General features: G+C 36.2%; 1 pseudogene; it reads right to left on the minus strand.

Moving 5' to 3' along the window:
* Nucleotides 1-532: 532 nt before the first annotated feature.
* LOC149155279 (E3 ubiquitin-protein ligase PUB23 pseudogene) lies at nt 533-13,723 on the minus strand (annotated as a pseudogene).
* Nucleotides 13,724-16,159: the final 2,436 nt, after the last annotated feature.

Genomic DNA, 16,159 nt, shown 5'->3' on the forward strand with positions numbered 1-16,159 from the left:
CTAGCAGGATGGAAACCAGGGCAACGTCATCATTATAAGCCCAGCCTATCGCAATGCAGCATTTAAAACGATTAAATGTCCTAAGACATTCAGATCAGATTCCTCTAAATGTCCTAAGACATTCAAATCAGATTCCTCTGAATCTTTATTTATGACAAGGGACACAGGATAAGACTTATTTAAAAGTCAATCATTATACGTCCACGTTTATATTATGGTATTTGTCACATGAAAAGTAAGTTAAATGTGGAAATTCAACATTTTAGAGTTCAAATATTTTAATTTTTATTTAATTTTTTCAAGCTATAATTTTATTCCATAATACGAATTTTGACGGTCGACGATTACGTTTATCTGCGCCGCCGGGTTTAGACGGAGGGGGAGGGCGAGTCGCGACTGTGTTAAACTGAGGTTCTCTACGCCGATAAGAGCTGTCTCCTCTTTCGCTCTGCGTCTACGTGACCATGCTCTTAAGCTCCCGCTACCGACGCGATAAACTTCTGCCGCTTTAGGGGTTACATCACCGTCCGATCTACCTACTGCCGGGAAGGTCTGTCTTTTCCGATCCTCTGAACGGTCGTGTTACCCGACGCTTTCGTACCGTGGGATGGAGCAAAAACGCACGATCTTTACCGGAGCCAATCCGGAATATATCATTCTAATGAAAAAAAATTGATATTTGTTCTTTATTTTTGTTTATAGCCAGACATTGGTATAAAATCCATGGATTTCTGGCACTAACCTTAGACTTGGGTGCACTGTAGACCCGCCTGCGTCTACCTTGTTAGCTGTAGCATTTCTTCTATTATTCTATGTTGATTTTTAACTATTGCACCTTCCCCCTATGGTAATATTTGTGTGCATATCTGACATTCCCCTGTATCTTTCCACAATCATTTGTTTGTGTGTGCATAGTTCTAAGGTTCTTGTCTCAACGCATTTATTTTCTAGTAACATATTCTAGTGGCGTTCCGCTATCAATATCGTCACCTGCTATGTAACCATTTTATTCAACATGGTTGGATTCAACAAAGATGCAACATTCAGCCATGGGTGGCATAGTGAATTTCATTTCCCTTATAACGGTTGATAAATGTAGTAGAAGGTTCATCTTTATCATTTGATAAATCATCATAATCACATTCTTAACCCATTGGTTTTCTTGTTCGAATAAGCATTTTCACATCACTTGTACATCATTTAGATCCAAAATTTAAGCATAGGATTTTCTATAGTTGATTATCTCTACTAATGTACAAGGAATTTGGTTTTTCCCTGGTGAAATGGGATTGAATTCGACAACATTTTGGACACAAATCCCATCATTAATGTTTTCTTCTTGGAAAAGGAACCACAAAAGACCTTAGCTATAAGGGCCACTAATTATTTCAGAGTCATATTCAGGAGCAATGGCACACTATCCGACATAATGTGCCCCCATTCTCAGTCAGGGTCATTCACTTTATTGACACTTTGACTTCCGTAGTGACAGACCTAAGAAAATGACCATGGAAATGGGTATGATTAAGCCCGCGGAGGATAAATTTGAGGAGCTTTAGGGAGACCTACACGAGATCATTATTTCTTTATCTTCCTAAAAAAGGAACCCTGAAAATTGTTACAAAGGATGAGAGTTATTCCCTACTGGTAGGAAACTTCAATTATCAATTGAAAAAAACACATCATACTTTCGTGAGCACTCTCCCTGGGTTTTTATGTAAAAAATGGTATCATTCTTTAGTTGGAAAATATAATGCAAATGTAGATTAAGAATATACTCTACTTTATCATTTCTCAAAAGATGCTTCATCGAGAGACTAGAGTTGAGGCTTATCATAATATTTGCAACAACAAATGCACATACATTAATATCATATTATTTTGATGGTGCATCAAACTATTATTGCATCAACTTTGACTCTCTATTTCATAGTTATTATTCAAATGATTGATACATGTTTCATACATAATCAATAATCATGTGTGAGAATGATATAAGTTATTAACAATAAGGCTTTTAGTTTGAATTCCTATGAATAAAGCATGTACAAGAGAGCCTAATCTGCAACTAGAATTAGAGCCTCAAATGTCAAGTTAGAATCAATGTTGTAGACAAAAACAAATCCTTCAGTGTGTTTCATTTTGTAGTCATTTTTAAATAGACATTAGTTTGTGGTCATCCCAAACTCACCATTTGAGAGAACTCCCACTTAGTAGAAGAGACAAACATGAAGGTTTGTTAGGAAATCTTTTTGGAATTGCTAAGCCACAGAGCCATGTTCCAATAGTTTGTGGTCACGTTCAAATTTGTATTGGTAAGCACTTTCAATCACTAGAGGACTTAAAATTTTAGCCAAATTCGGAAATGTTTTAGGAAGAACTAAGTATTAAATATGAGTTGTAGAGTTTGTGGTTAGTCTTAAACAACCATTTAGTAAAAGACTTCTTCTTTTGTTACCCATTTAGTTGTGGTCTTCCTTAAACCACTAGATTCAAATATCACATCCAACCATTAGCAATTGTCCTCATCTCTTTGTTAGGACCCACATACACCCATTCAGATTGAAGGGTTGGGGTGGCAAGGGGGATGTTAGATACATAAATTGCAAGGGTTATTGTGTAGAATATGATTCGACATGAGGAGTCTAGGAGATATTTAAAGAGGAATCCAATGGTCATAAACATTTCATTTATATCTATATCATTCTAATGAAATGCAATCAATTGTTATCATTATTTTATTATTATTATTATTATTAATTTACACATATAAATATTCACTTAAATATCTACAAATTATACAAAACATGGCGTGGCTTCAATTCATACATTATAATCATATTGCACTAACATTTTGCGATTTCCTCCCATCTAGATTCCTCCACATGGATGTCTACAACATATGTCAATGTACAACCATTAGTATTTAGTAATTCATAATGCCATTTATTCTCACCTACTCCATGTAAAACACATAGTTTGAGGAGGTTAGTATCCTATTAAAGAAAAATAGTTTCCAAAGTTTATTCATGACTATTCTATCAAATTCTATATTTTCAAACTCTCTAATGTAACTCACAAAATTTTCAAGATATTTCTAATGATAAAGGAGGAAATTATAGTGGCATCTTGAAACTATGTTTGACCCCTTGCTATGGTCTCCATCATTGTTGGAAGATGTAGAGACCTTATTAGTGTAAAGTTTGTAGATTGGTTAGGGATAGAGTGCGGAAGACACACTTCTAGGAATGGAAATAGAATTTGCCATCTAATCCACCATTTCCTAGTGATGATAGAATATTTGAAGCTATAAAACCACATGGTAGGGAGAGTAGCACAGTGGTTTAGACCTACACTCAAAATTGGCCCTCCAAATTATTTGACTAGAGTTGAGCCATCATAATTAAAAAATTAGTCAAGGAATAACCTTTTAAGCCAAATTTACCTTTAAAATCAATTTATTTGGAAATCTTCCTAAGATAAAATCCAAAAATATTTATTTGGGAATTATTCGTGACAGAAAATCTGAATTTCTTTTATTTGGAATCATTCCTAAAAGTGGCTCTAAAAAATATGCATGTGCAATCCCCAAGCTAAGTCTTGAATCACATAATTATATGGCCATGATTGCTCTTGATGACTAACGTGCATTATATTTTGTCTTATAAAAGAAAGGTTTTTGGTGAGACTTGATGTTTTAGTTTGAGAAGTAACACCCTTATGCTAACATTTAGCTAAATTCTAGTAACCTTCCTATTGTCCTTTTTGTCCTTGCTTGAGAGGGAAAGCGTTTTATTTACTATATAATTGAGATATTTCCTTAAGTGTAGCCTATAAGATATACTTGGATCAATCTACTATAATTGTTGGAAACAATTTTAATATTGAGAGGGGGGGTGGATCAATATTAAGGCTAATTTAAACTTTTTATGCTAATTTATAGTTTCTCATTCAAACAGGGAGCCCACTCTGTGTACAACAATTAATGAATGATAACAACATCCATATAAATCAACACAAGAATAAACTTAATGAGTAACAAACACATGAAACACAAAGGTTTAACATGGAAACCCTTCCAGGAGAAAAACCATCAAAGCTTGTTTGCTATTTGATGTAAAAAAGAGCTCCTACTCTATTACATGACATTGTTTGTGGGCCGCCACTCACAGGAAGCACCACATCCCTTTGATTTTTTGCTAGCACCCACTATAAGGAATAACCAACCCCCTTCTTTTGTGTTCACCTAACCAACCTACAAGAAGAACCAACTGAAGCACCAACTTCATGGATTTATTGCAAGCACCAAATTGTAGCTCCTTGGATATATGCAAGCACCAACTTGTAGGAGGCACCAACCCCCAAGCTCTAATTAGACACCCACTCAAATGGAAGCACCAAATCCCTGTATGCAGGGTCCGTCCCACACTCAAAAAGGAAGTTATTACTCACTATAATTGGTAGCCACTCTGCCTAATTTTAGTTCAGTTCTTTTCTGGAGCCTTCTCTTCATTCATCCAACGGAACACTCTGTCTACTCTATAGTAGCATACATTCTCATACGAAGCTCTTTACTCTCGACTCTCTTCTTGTACACAGGAACTCATCCTTTCTCTGCAACCGAGGCACACTTGGCCTCTTCTTAGAACCACTGACAGACCGAGCTCTCTACACATCTCACTAGCAACATTGTTGCTTTTCTGCAGTTTCTCAATTATTTTCCTAGATTTTGTTTAATTTCTACACAATGGTTGATGTTATCTCCGCAGCCAAACACATTTCCTGACACTATACTCTATGAATGGCCCTCCATACTGTTGTAACATCTGGTTACTTGCCACTACTACCATATTAAACGCTTAGCATGAGATCTTAAGCATTTTCTTGACTATGATACTCAACAAATGCAATTGTAGCACGATTAATTCAGAGAATAGGAACCTGTGTAATTCTCAATACTGAGAATTAAATCTTAGTCAACTTGCACACTCAAGGAGTACCACTGGATTGGATTCTACTTGATACAATATTCGAACATCAAACTAGCACTTCATTGATGCTCTTTAAGGCTCACATGGCTCGAGATGTACATCTGCAAGGCTTCCTTGATCTAGGCCTAACCTTCAGTACCCGACCTTCTTTTATATTTAATTATTTGTGGCATGAGGAACACTCAGGTATGGAGATTTTGCATGTAGCCATATTTTCAATTCAATTCTTCTCAACATGCAAGAGAGATAAAAAAAAGATTTTTATGGAGTCACATGTTGCCTCTGGGAATCGTGGTCCTCTCTACCTCAGTCTCCATCCTTTAATTATCACCATTGACTCCATTAAAGAATTTGTGCAATTATCGTCCTTGCTGCCTTGCACCGGTACTTTCACTATCTTCCTTTATTCTAGTGATACCAACTATTATGTGTGCATTTACCTAGCTATCACATGCTTCTTCTTATCCCACTATGTCCATGGCCAATTATGGCATAACCACAAGATAGGGAGGACTTCTGTCCAAAGTTGTCGACTTATCCATGCCTAAGGAGCTAAGCTCTTAAATAGTTTTTGACTTGTCCAGTCACTGAACATATGTCCTCAATGCGTTTATTTGTTGAACCCAGTTATGGAAAATAGCCAAACGGGCATATCTCTGAAATATGGCACATGGTTCCCATGAGTTGTGACTCATTCCATGCCATTAAACATATACCACTATCGAGATGGAGCTCGGATGTGGTGATGCTTAAATCTTCTTATAAAATGGATCACCTACATCTTACGGTCTTGCAGTCTTCGTGTTTGGCCCACCGGCCACCTGGTTGCCTTTGAAAACCTTTGTCTGCCAGCTTCTATAGACCTCCACCTGTTGGCCCCACTACAATGACCATACTATTGAGTTGGAGCATTGATGCCATGTGGCTCTAACGTTTTTTTAAATTGGCTTTCATAAGGCTTACGGTTGGTAATCTTATAGTTATTGGCCCACTAGTGTGCACCACTTCTAATGTTACCTTGTCTTTGCACTCTTTTCTTCGTATTCGGTATGATGTCCTTAACACACTTACGTGCAATGGTTTTTGTTCATAAATAGCCTGGAGGCCCTCGGTCATGAAAACAAATGAAAACCACTACATAACCTTGACCTTAGTGTGCCTTTCGTCATTTGATGAAAATTTCAACTTATAGGAAACTCTATGTCTCCTAGAAATCCATTGAAAGTGCTTCTGGGTTTTTGACTTTTGGGAAATTCTTGTTACGGGTTCTGTGAATTGACTTTCCATCAAATATTGTCCCCTGCTAGCTGAGTTCCTTGCCATCTTGGACCACCTTTTAAATAAACCTTTGGGGTTTTGGGCCTTTTAGGGTTCCAGAGTCCCAGGCTTCCCCCTACACTGGCTCATTACAAACCCATAACATTTTAAAATAAACCTTCTGGCTTCCACCTTCTGCGGTTCGACCTTCTGCCCCACTAAGATTTGAGGAACTATCCCCGCAACCTCGACTCACTGTTATCCTAATTTTCTTTTAAATAAGACTTTGGGCTTCTCGGCTTCCCAGGGTTCTAGGCATCTAGACACTGCAGCTATAAGTAACTTTGACTTGTCAACAAATTTTGAACGAGAGGGTGATTTGCATACTTTAGTATATTTCCAAGAGAATTTGAGTAAATATCATAATGCATAAATGCCTCAAAATCATGGGTCTCCCAACCATCATAGTCATCTTTTTATTTATTCCCCACTAGGCCTACTACTATGATGATTCTCTACAAAACACTGCATCAACCATGCGACTCCCCTCGAACAACAACAACCTTAATGCTGGTTTGGTTGACATCAACGCCTCACTTCTTGCTTCCACTTAGCCATCAATGCTAATCTTGCTTGACATCAATGTTAACATAAATGCCAACACATTGGATGCCACCAACCATCGATACTATGCGAATTTTTTAACACATATCTCCTATGTAGTAGGAATTAATGCCAACACACTTTCCAATTATTCATACAATGCCAACTGTCCAACAGTAATGAGAGAGTGGGATCCTTTGTTGATTGTAGAGCCTAATTATCTTCTTGATTTGGAGGTATTATTTGTTAACCATGTTTAGACCCCAGCTCCTCATTGGGGTGTAGAGGTGATTTCTCCCTTAGTATTGTTCCATGACAAGGATTAACAATGATAAATTATGGTTAAATATGGTTGACCATTAATGATCATGTTAACTATTGTTGAACTAGTTTTACCATGGTTAAGTATGGTTGAAATTAAAATTTCATTATGTTAAAGCCCTTCTTCATTAGCTATTTTTATTAGAAGCCTCATCAAAGAAACCCATAGGGTATTTTCTCTAAAAATTCATAAGTCGAATGCATCTCAGTGGTCCCTTATTGGACATGGGACCGATTTTGTTTAGGTAAGCACATATGTTGATGCATATGTGATTGACGTCCAATGAAGAATTTTTAAAAATACTTGCATTTATACTTCTCCAAATTCCCTCTATAATGTTTAAAGGAAGGGCCCAATATTCCTTCTAACTCAACATCTAGTCCCACAAGCAAGCTTCCATAGATGTAAAATTCCAGTTTTCATAAATGTTTAAGATGCGTAGAACTCCAATCCAAATGGAGACAACAAATGGACACTACAGGAAAACATGGACCACGTCATCGAGTGCCCCCTTACATAAAAAACATATCCCAAGTCCAATGAAACCCCTACGACATAGATTGTCCCATGTTAAAATCTTATTCTTTCAAGCCAGCCACGCAAAAAATTTGATCTTTAGGGGAAGGTTCCAATTCCAATGGTCATAAACATTGTATTTATACCTATATCATTTTAATGAAATGAAATAAACTCTTATGATTTATTTATTTATTTTTCTATTATTATTACTATTAGTCTACATATATAAAGATTCACTTAAATATGTAAAAATTATACAAAACATGGTGTGGCTTCAATGCACACATTATAATCATATTGTGCTAACAGTTTTTGGTTTCCTCCCATCTAGATTCCTCCACATTGATGCATACAACATATGTCAATGTCAAACCATTAGTATTTAGTAATTCATAATGCCAATTTTTCTGACTTACTCCATGTAAAACACATAGTTTGAGGAGGTTATCAACCTATTGAAGAAAAGTAGCTTCCCAAGGATATTCATGACTATTCTATGAAATTCTGTATTTTCAATCTCTCTAGCATACCTCACAATTTTTTAAAGAAATTTATAATGATAAAGGAGGAAATTATAGCTTCATCCAGAAATTATATTTCACCCCTTGCTATGTTATGCATCATTGTTGGAAGATGTAAAGACCTTATTAATGTAGAGTTTGTAGATTGTTTAGTGATAGAGTGAGGAAGACACACTTCTAGCAATAGAGATAGAATTTCCCATATAATCTACCATTTCCTAGAGGTGATAGAATATCCAACGCTATAGAACCACATGGCAAGGAGAGTAGCACACTCGTTTATGTTAGCCTCTACAATGTCCCAGGCTGAGGAGGAGATCGAAAGAAGTAACTTCAAACCCCTTGCAGTTTAGCAGCTAGTCCTGCTAAAATAGAGAGGGATCTGTGGCATAAGCGCTTGGGTCACATGAGCGAGAAGGGATTAAAATCCTTGTTGATAAAAATATATTGCCAGGTTTGAAATCCTACAATCTTGATCTTTGTGAGCATTGTATATATGGTAGACAGAGAAGGGTTTCATTCCTTAGAGGTGGCCATGACAAAAAGAAAAATGTGTTAGAATTGGTACACTCAGATGTGTTTAGGCATGTTAACATCAAATCATTAGGAAGAGCATCATATTTTGTAACATTTATAGATGATGCATGAAGGAAGGTTTGGGCATATCCTATGAAAAATAAAAGTGAAGTGTTTGGAATATTTCAAAAATTCCATGTTGCTGTTGAAAGAGAGACTAACAAATTACTAAAACATTTAAGAACAGATAATGGTGGAGAATATTGCTCAAATTCATTTAAGAAATATTGTAACAGGTTTGGCATAAAGCATGAGAAGACTGTGCCTGGTACTCTTCAACAGAATGGTGTCACAGAAAGGATGAATCGCATCGTTATGGAAAATGTGTGAAGTATGTTGTCCAATTCTGGTTTGAAGAAGAATTTTTGGGCTGAAGCAGTCAGGACCACTTGCTACCTCTTAAATAGATCTCCAACTACAGCCTTGGATGGTAGTATCCCTGAAGAAATTTGGACTGGTAAGAAGTTGAATTATTCTCACTTGAAAATCTTTGGATGTGAAGCATTTGTACATATTTCCAAAGAAAATAGAACTAAGCTAGATGATAAATCTATGAAATGCATATTTTTGGGATATGCGGATGAAGATTTTGGTTATCGTCTATGGGATTCAGTCAAACATAAAATTATTAGAAGCAAGGATGCTATATTTAATGAGTCAGAAATGTTCAAGAGCACTGTAGGTGAGTTGGAGGTCAAGAAGGTTATTGACAGATTTGAAGAGCAGCAAGAAAACATACCACCAATACAAGAAAATGAACAGCAAATTCAAGAGCATAAAGAACAACAAGTGGAAAATGATGAACAACAAGAAGAAGGAATCTTGTAGGAACCTTCACAGGAGATTCAACCCGATAATGCACCACCACAGTTGGTTCACAGATCTCGTAGGCCTCATAAGCCTTCACAAAGGTGTCCTCCTTCAAACTATATTTTGTTGACTGATGAAGGTGAGCCTACTTGTTTTCAAGAAGCCTGTAAAGTTGAACACAGTGAAAGATGGAAGAAAGCAATGGAAGAAGAAATGAACTCTTTGCTGGAAAATAAAACTTGGGAGTTGGTAATCCTCCCAAAAGGTAGAAAGGCTCTACAAAACAAATGGGTTTACAGGATTAAGCATGAAGGTGATGAAAAGAAGGAGAGGTATAAAGCAAGGCTGCTAGTGAAAGGTTTTGCCCAAAAAGAGGTATTGACTTCACTAAAATTTTCTCACCTGTTGTTAAAATGTCATCCATTAGAGTCATTCTTGGTCTAGTTGCTGCTTTAGACTTAGAATGTGAACAGTTAGATGTAAAAGCTACTTTCCTTCATGGTGAATTGGAGGAAGAAATTTATATGGAGCATCCAGAAGGCTTCATAGAAAAAGGAAAAGAAGGCCTTGTTTGTAGGTTGAAGAAGAGTCTCTATGGGTTGAAACAGACACCTCGACAATGGTACAAGAAATTTAATTCATTCATGTTGGAACATGGTTTTCAGAGGTTGGAAGTTGACCATTGTGTCTATAGAAAGAGATATGATCAAGGAAAGTATATCATATTATTGTTATATGTGGATGACATGTTGATTGTTGGGCATGATAAGAATAAGATCAATAGGTTGAAGAAAAATTTTGGTAGCAAATTTCCAATGAAGGATTTGGGACCAGCACAACAGATATTGGGCATGCAGATTATGCGTGATAGGAAAAACAAAAGGTTGTGGCTGTCACAAGAAAAGTATATCAAGAAGGTGCTTGACAGGTTTAATATGAAGGATGCCAAGCCATTTGGTACACCCCTTGCATCCCACTTCAAGCTGAGTATTGAATTATGTCCTAGTGATGACAAGGAGAAAGAAGAGATGAGCAAGATTCCTTATGCTTCAGCAGTTGGTAGTTTGATGTATGCCATGGTATGCACATGGCCAGACATTGCATATTTAGTGGGAGTAGTGAGTAGGTTCCTTGCCAATCTAGGCAAACAACATTGGCAAGCAATAAAATGGATTTTGAGGTATCTCAAGGGTACTAGTCATTATTGTTTATGTTTTGGTCATGATGAGACTGTGCTTGAAGGATTTACAGATGCAGAAATGGTGGAGATATGGACACCAGAAAGTCCATGACAAGTTATTTGTATACATTTGTAGGTGCAATAGTATCTTGTGTGTCAAGGCTACAAAGAATAGTAGCCCTCTCTACAATAGAAGCAGAGTACATAGCTGCAACAGAAGCTTATAAAGAGATGTTGTGGATGCAGCGATTCCTAGGAGAGATAGGAATAAAGTAGGACAAGTATGTGTTATATTGTGATAGTCAGAGTGCCATTCACTTGGTGGAAAACCCAGCATTTCATTCAAAAACCAAGCACATTGACTTAAGGTACCATTGGACCTGGCATGTGTTGGAGGAACAACAATTATCCTTGGAAAAGATTCATACAGATAGGAACCCTGCTGATATGCTCACTAAGATTCTACCACGGAATAAACATGAGTTATGTAGAGACATGGTAGGACTCGGTGTGACTTGATTCATGACTCTTATTTGGCTTCAAGTGGGAGAATGTTAAGTGTGAAGCCAAATTCATGCAGAATTCTAGATCCTTATACACTGCCATTAGTTTCTAGATCTCCATCTAAAACACATGTACGATTCTAGATCCTTCTACAACCTCTATAAATTTGTAATTTCTCTGGCCAAGGAAAGCAAGCCAAGGTCGAGGCCTATTATGTAATGCAAAGTGATTTCTGTTCTCCAATGATTGTTTTATCTATTCCACTGTTTCTGATTAAGTAATCTTGTTGTTTCTCCATTTCTCTGTCTCTTAAATTATTCTTTGCTATTGTCGTCTAAGTCTCTGAGTATAAATCTGTTGTGTGTGATGTATGCTCCGAACTAACACTTGGAAATTCTCCATTGTTAAATCACTTATTGACCATTAAAAGAATACCAAAAAAAATGGTTTAGAAGAAGAGATGATTACATATTTTGAATGTAAGGTTGCTCATAAAATTGATAAGAATAATATATGTTTATGGAAAAAATCATCGTAATTATATATATATATATATATATATATATATATATATATATATATATATATATAATTTTAATATTTTGTTAATTGAGATTATTTTGGGTGTTTAGAGGAAGGAATAGAATTTTTTTAGCAAATAAAATGATAAAAATGATAAATGTTAATAATATATGTATAGTCTTCCAGCAATAGTACTGTGAATTTTTTTTATTATTTTACTATATTCTTATATACATATATTTTTGTGGTGTCAAATTTGTTAGTGAATTGATAATTTGTTTTGGTAAGAGGATGATGGCTAAGTTTTGATAATGTAAATAGATATCGCTCTCCACCGAGCTTGTAAACAACTTCGTTGGTTAAGGATATTATTCATCAATAATCCCATAATAATCAAATATCTCCCCAAGGGCCAAAAAGATCATTACTATTTGATATATCCACAGTATATATAATCTTGCACTCTCCCTCTTCGAAATAGAAATGCCTATATACATGTCCATAACAATAATGATGCTCATACGCATCGAATCCGTATGGGCCGGCCAAGTTTCTTTGTTTTTTAAAAGTAACATTATTAAAGTCCGACCCATTCAATAAAATTGACATAACAACGAAAATGCCTTCCTTTTTCAGGCCATCTTTCTGTTTAATTGCGTGGGTGTATCAGATCAAATTTCGAAACTGTGCATGATAGTTCTCATTAGGTACGGAAGACAAGGGGAGACTCTAAAAGTATTTGCATGCAATCTCAATACCTCCTTCGCCTTCTGCTTCGTTTTTTCTGCGCAACTGAGTTGTTGAAGCATGCAAAGTTTAGACACAGCTCCACACTGAAGCACCTCCCGAAGAATCGACGCAGTTGAAGAATATGTGCAAAGCGACCAAAGAATTCGAACTGCTTTCTGAGTGGCAATTTCTGAAACCCTAATAATCTTCTTGGAGACTACAGCAATGCCCATCGCGTGATTAGCCATGGCAGCCCTTCCTTCTGCATAGTCCACTAGCATGTCCAACAGATCTAATATCTTTTCACACTTGGGCTTCTCGGCCTCTGGAAGTAATTCAATCAGACAAAATATTGTGCCTGCCTCTATAGCCATTAATCTGTTCTTTCTGGACTTTTTACATATTGCTATGAGGACAACCAAGGCAGCCATGATCGCCTGATGGCAGGATTCACCCTTTATGATCTCTAGGATTCAATCTTTCCCCTGCCGATAAATTCCCAATCAGATATCCAAGTGGAAACCTTCTGCAATAAAACAACCGCGTGAAGTCTAGCTTCAGCGTTTCCCTTATGCAAGACCAAGGCCATGGACCTAATGCAGGCTGCCTCTGACAAAGATCTTGCAGTTTGCTGGGTCAGAGGAAGCAGATGCAATATACCCAAAGTTTCCTCACAAGCCCTGAACTTTTCATTCTCACTGTCGTCGCAGCAAGACGAATTTATCAGAGATGCAAGAACGATACTCGAACCGGCCGCCGCCATGCACCTTCTGTTTCCCTCGCTCTCTCGCGCAATGGACCGCAATTTTTTCAATGCACTGATGCGTTCCACTGCTGGAGATCTGAGTGCAGCTTCAAGTAACGCGGAGATTTGATCGGAGTCGACGGGCGCCCGGGGAGTGGTGATTTGCTCTACGCCCTTGGAGCTGTTTGCAAGACACCATCCTTTAATGAGGCGACGCAGCGTGTTGTTTGGAGTTAAATCGAAATTCTCTAGCGGCTGCATGGTAGCAGGACACGTTTTCTTGTTGCACGAAAAAATCCAGTGCTCTATGCTTTCCCGATCATAAGTCATGCCCGTGGAAACGGTTACGGGGTCTCTCATAAGCTCCATCGATATGGGGCACCTGAAGTAAGAAGGCACCTCCACCTGCGAACAATCATGTGGTGAGTTATTGAAGCTTAACATAGTAACGTTGGTATCAATACAGCGAGATAACCAGTTATTCACGTTTCAGGGCAGGCTTGTTGTCTGAAGGCTTCAATATACAGATAATTAAAGCTTAGCGTCTATGACTATATAGTTTCTCTTCCTGCACAATCGTTAATGTCAACGCACTCGCTCTGTCAAGGTTAGGCAGTCAGTTGTCGGTCGGTCAAATATAGAAATAGTCTGCAATTCCACACGTTCCAATCAATAGACTATTTCAGCTTTCATCGCAGACACTAATGGCTGTAAGTTTTTGATCCAGTCCATAGGCAACTGTAACCACCCATATCAGAATATTGACTTTTTGAAAATATAGTAAGATGGTAACCAAGGCAAAGTCATCATTAAAAGGCGAGGGTGTCGCAAGGGAGCATTGAAAACGAGGAAATGCCGAAATATATGCGCTCAAGTTAAACGCGATAATACGGGAGTGGGCAATTTCAGCATTAAATAATATTTATCCGCTCCCCTGTTATCGGGCTAACTTGTGTGCATATATTTTGGCATTAAATACCAATATGGCTGGTTAGCTCATTGGGACCAGCCATATATTGGGTATTTAATGCTGAAATATATGCGCTCAAGTTAACGCGATAACACGGGAGCGGGCAATTTCAGCATTAAATAATATTTACCTGCTCCCGTATTATCGGGTAACTACGCGCATATATTTCAGCATTAAATACCTAATATATAACTGGTTAGTTTTTTCTTGAAAACGATTGAAGGCGGAGACATTTCCGGTATTATGACGAGGAGCGAAGGAGAGGATTTATTTGAAAGTCAACCCTCGTATTGGTATGTTAAGGTATTTGCCACTTGAAAAGTATGTTAAATGTGGAAAATTCGGCATTTAGAGTTCAACTATCATAATTTTGATTTAATCGATTTTTTCGAGCTTTATTCGATTGTTAAGAATTTTGACAGTCAGTGTATCTGTTTATGGATTACTTAAAAAGTGGTTAAACGTGGAAATTTTGGAATTCTAACTTTTTATTAGAGTTAAACAATTGGTTTGAATTAATATTTTATGTGGTTTAATTTAATCAAATCTTTATAAAATTTTGTTGGAATCATAATTTAATTTATGAATTATATATAATTTGAATATTTTAAAGATTATTTATAGTATTAAATTTATTTATATATAATTATAAAAATATATCATCTAATTTAAAAAAATGTTTCGTCAGATTTAATTAAATATTTAAATTTATTCAATAGTTATATATTTCAACAAAAAATTTAATTAATTTTAAATTTCTTATATAATTATTAATTATATAACTTTATATGATAAATTGTTTTCTTAAATTTTTATATAAAAATAGTTAATTTTCTTTTTTAATTTTATATAAAAATGGTTAATTTAAAATATCGTATATATAAAAATATCTAATTATATCATGAATTCGGTTAACCAGTGCAAAATATGGTTAGCATGCCCTTGACTAATACTTTTTTAATCAAAAATTTACTCTGAATATCATAAACAAACTAATAAACATAAATCTAGTTATATAATTTTAAAAATAAAATAAAATTAAACGTTATATTTTTGAAAATAAAAGAAATTAAAACTGAATTGAAATTTTCATATTGAGAAAAATTACATACTAATCATTCGAATTAACATTATCTCCCTCTCTTCCCATAAACCAATACGTGAATTAACATTATCTCCCTCTCTTCCCATAAACCAATACTGTGATATTCCACAGTAAAATCTTATCCATAACAAGGAGGGTTTTGTGGCAAGTCTATGCTTTGAAAGAGTGTTTAATTTGGGGAAGCTATTTTGTTTAATGGACAAACTTTGCTTAAAATCTTATTCAAATTTGTAGTTACTGAAACTACAGAAGTTGGTTGGCAAATAGATCAAGTTGGTTGACAAATTGGCAAATAGATCAATTGGTTGTAGCTAGCATCCTGAAGAGACTAGAGTAGGTGCAACATAAACAACAAGAAGGGCTATGGTAGCAGAGATATTATATCCAAAAGTAGATGTTGTTGATTCAGCAGCAGCTTATCCATGAGTACTATTGATAGTCTAAGCCCATGGATGCATAGAATCATAAATAAATGCGCAACCTCACCGTAAAGAGCAAACTCTACATCCTGTAGATCAATTGCACGCCCTCATTAGTGGGAACAGGAGCTTATGCCTTCGCATCACCACTTACAAAAGCAAGGGATGTAGGAACATCCATCGACTTCATAACTAACATGAAATATTAGATGTATTGGTTCCTAAAACATTGAAGAATTTTAATTTTTTACAGAAGTTCAGTGAATTTGGCAAAGGGACCAATCTATTTTGTTTAGAGGATGACCTCCGCTTAAAACCTTGTTGAAAGCAGTGGTTGAATTCCAAACAGAAATTCCAAGTTCGAAATGCCTAACTTGGAGAAAAAG

Source organism: Pinus tabuliformis, chromosome 9 (genome assembly GCF_031772625.1).
Source record: "Pinus tabuliformis cultivar Carrire ecotype Pingquan chromosome 9, CPIR1, whole genome shotgun sequence".
Taxonomy (NCBI): Eukaryota; Viridiplantae; Streptophyta; class Pinopsida; order Pinales; family Pinaceae; genus Pinus; species Pinus tabuliformis.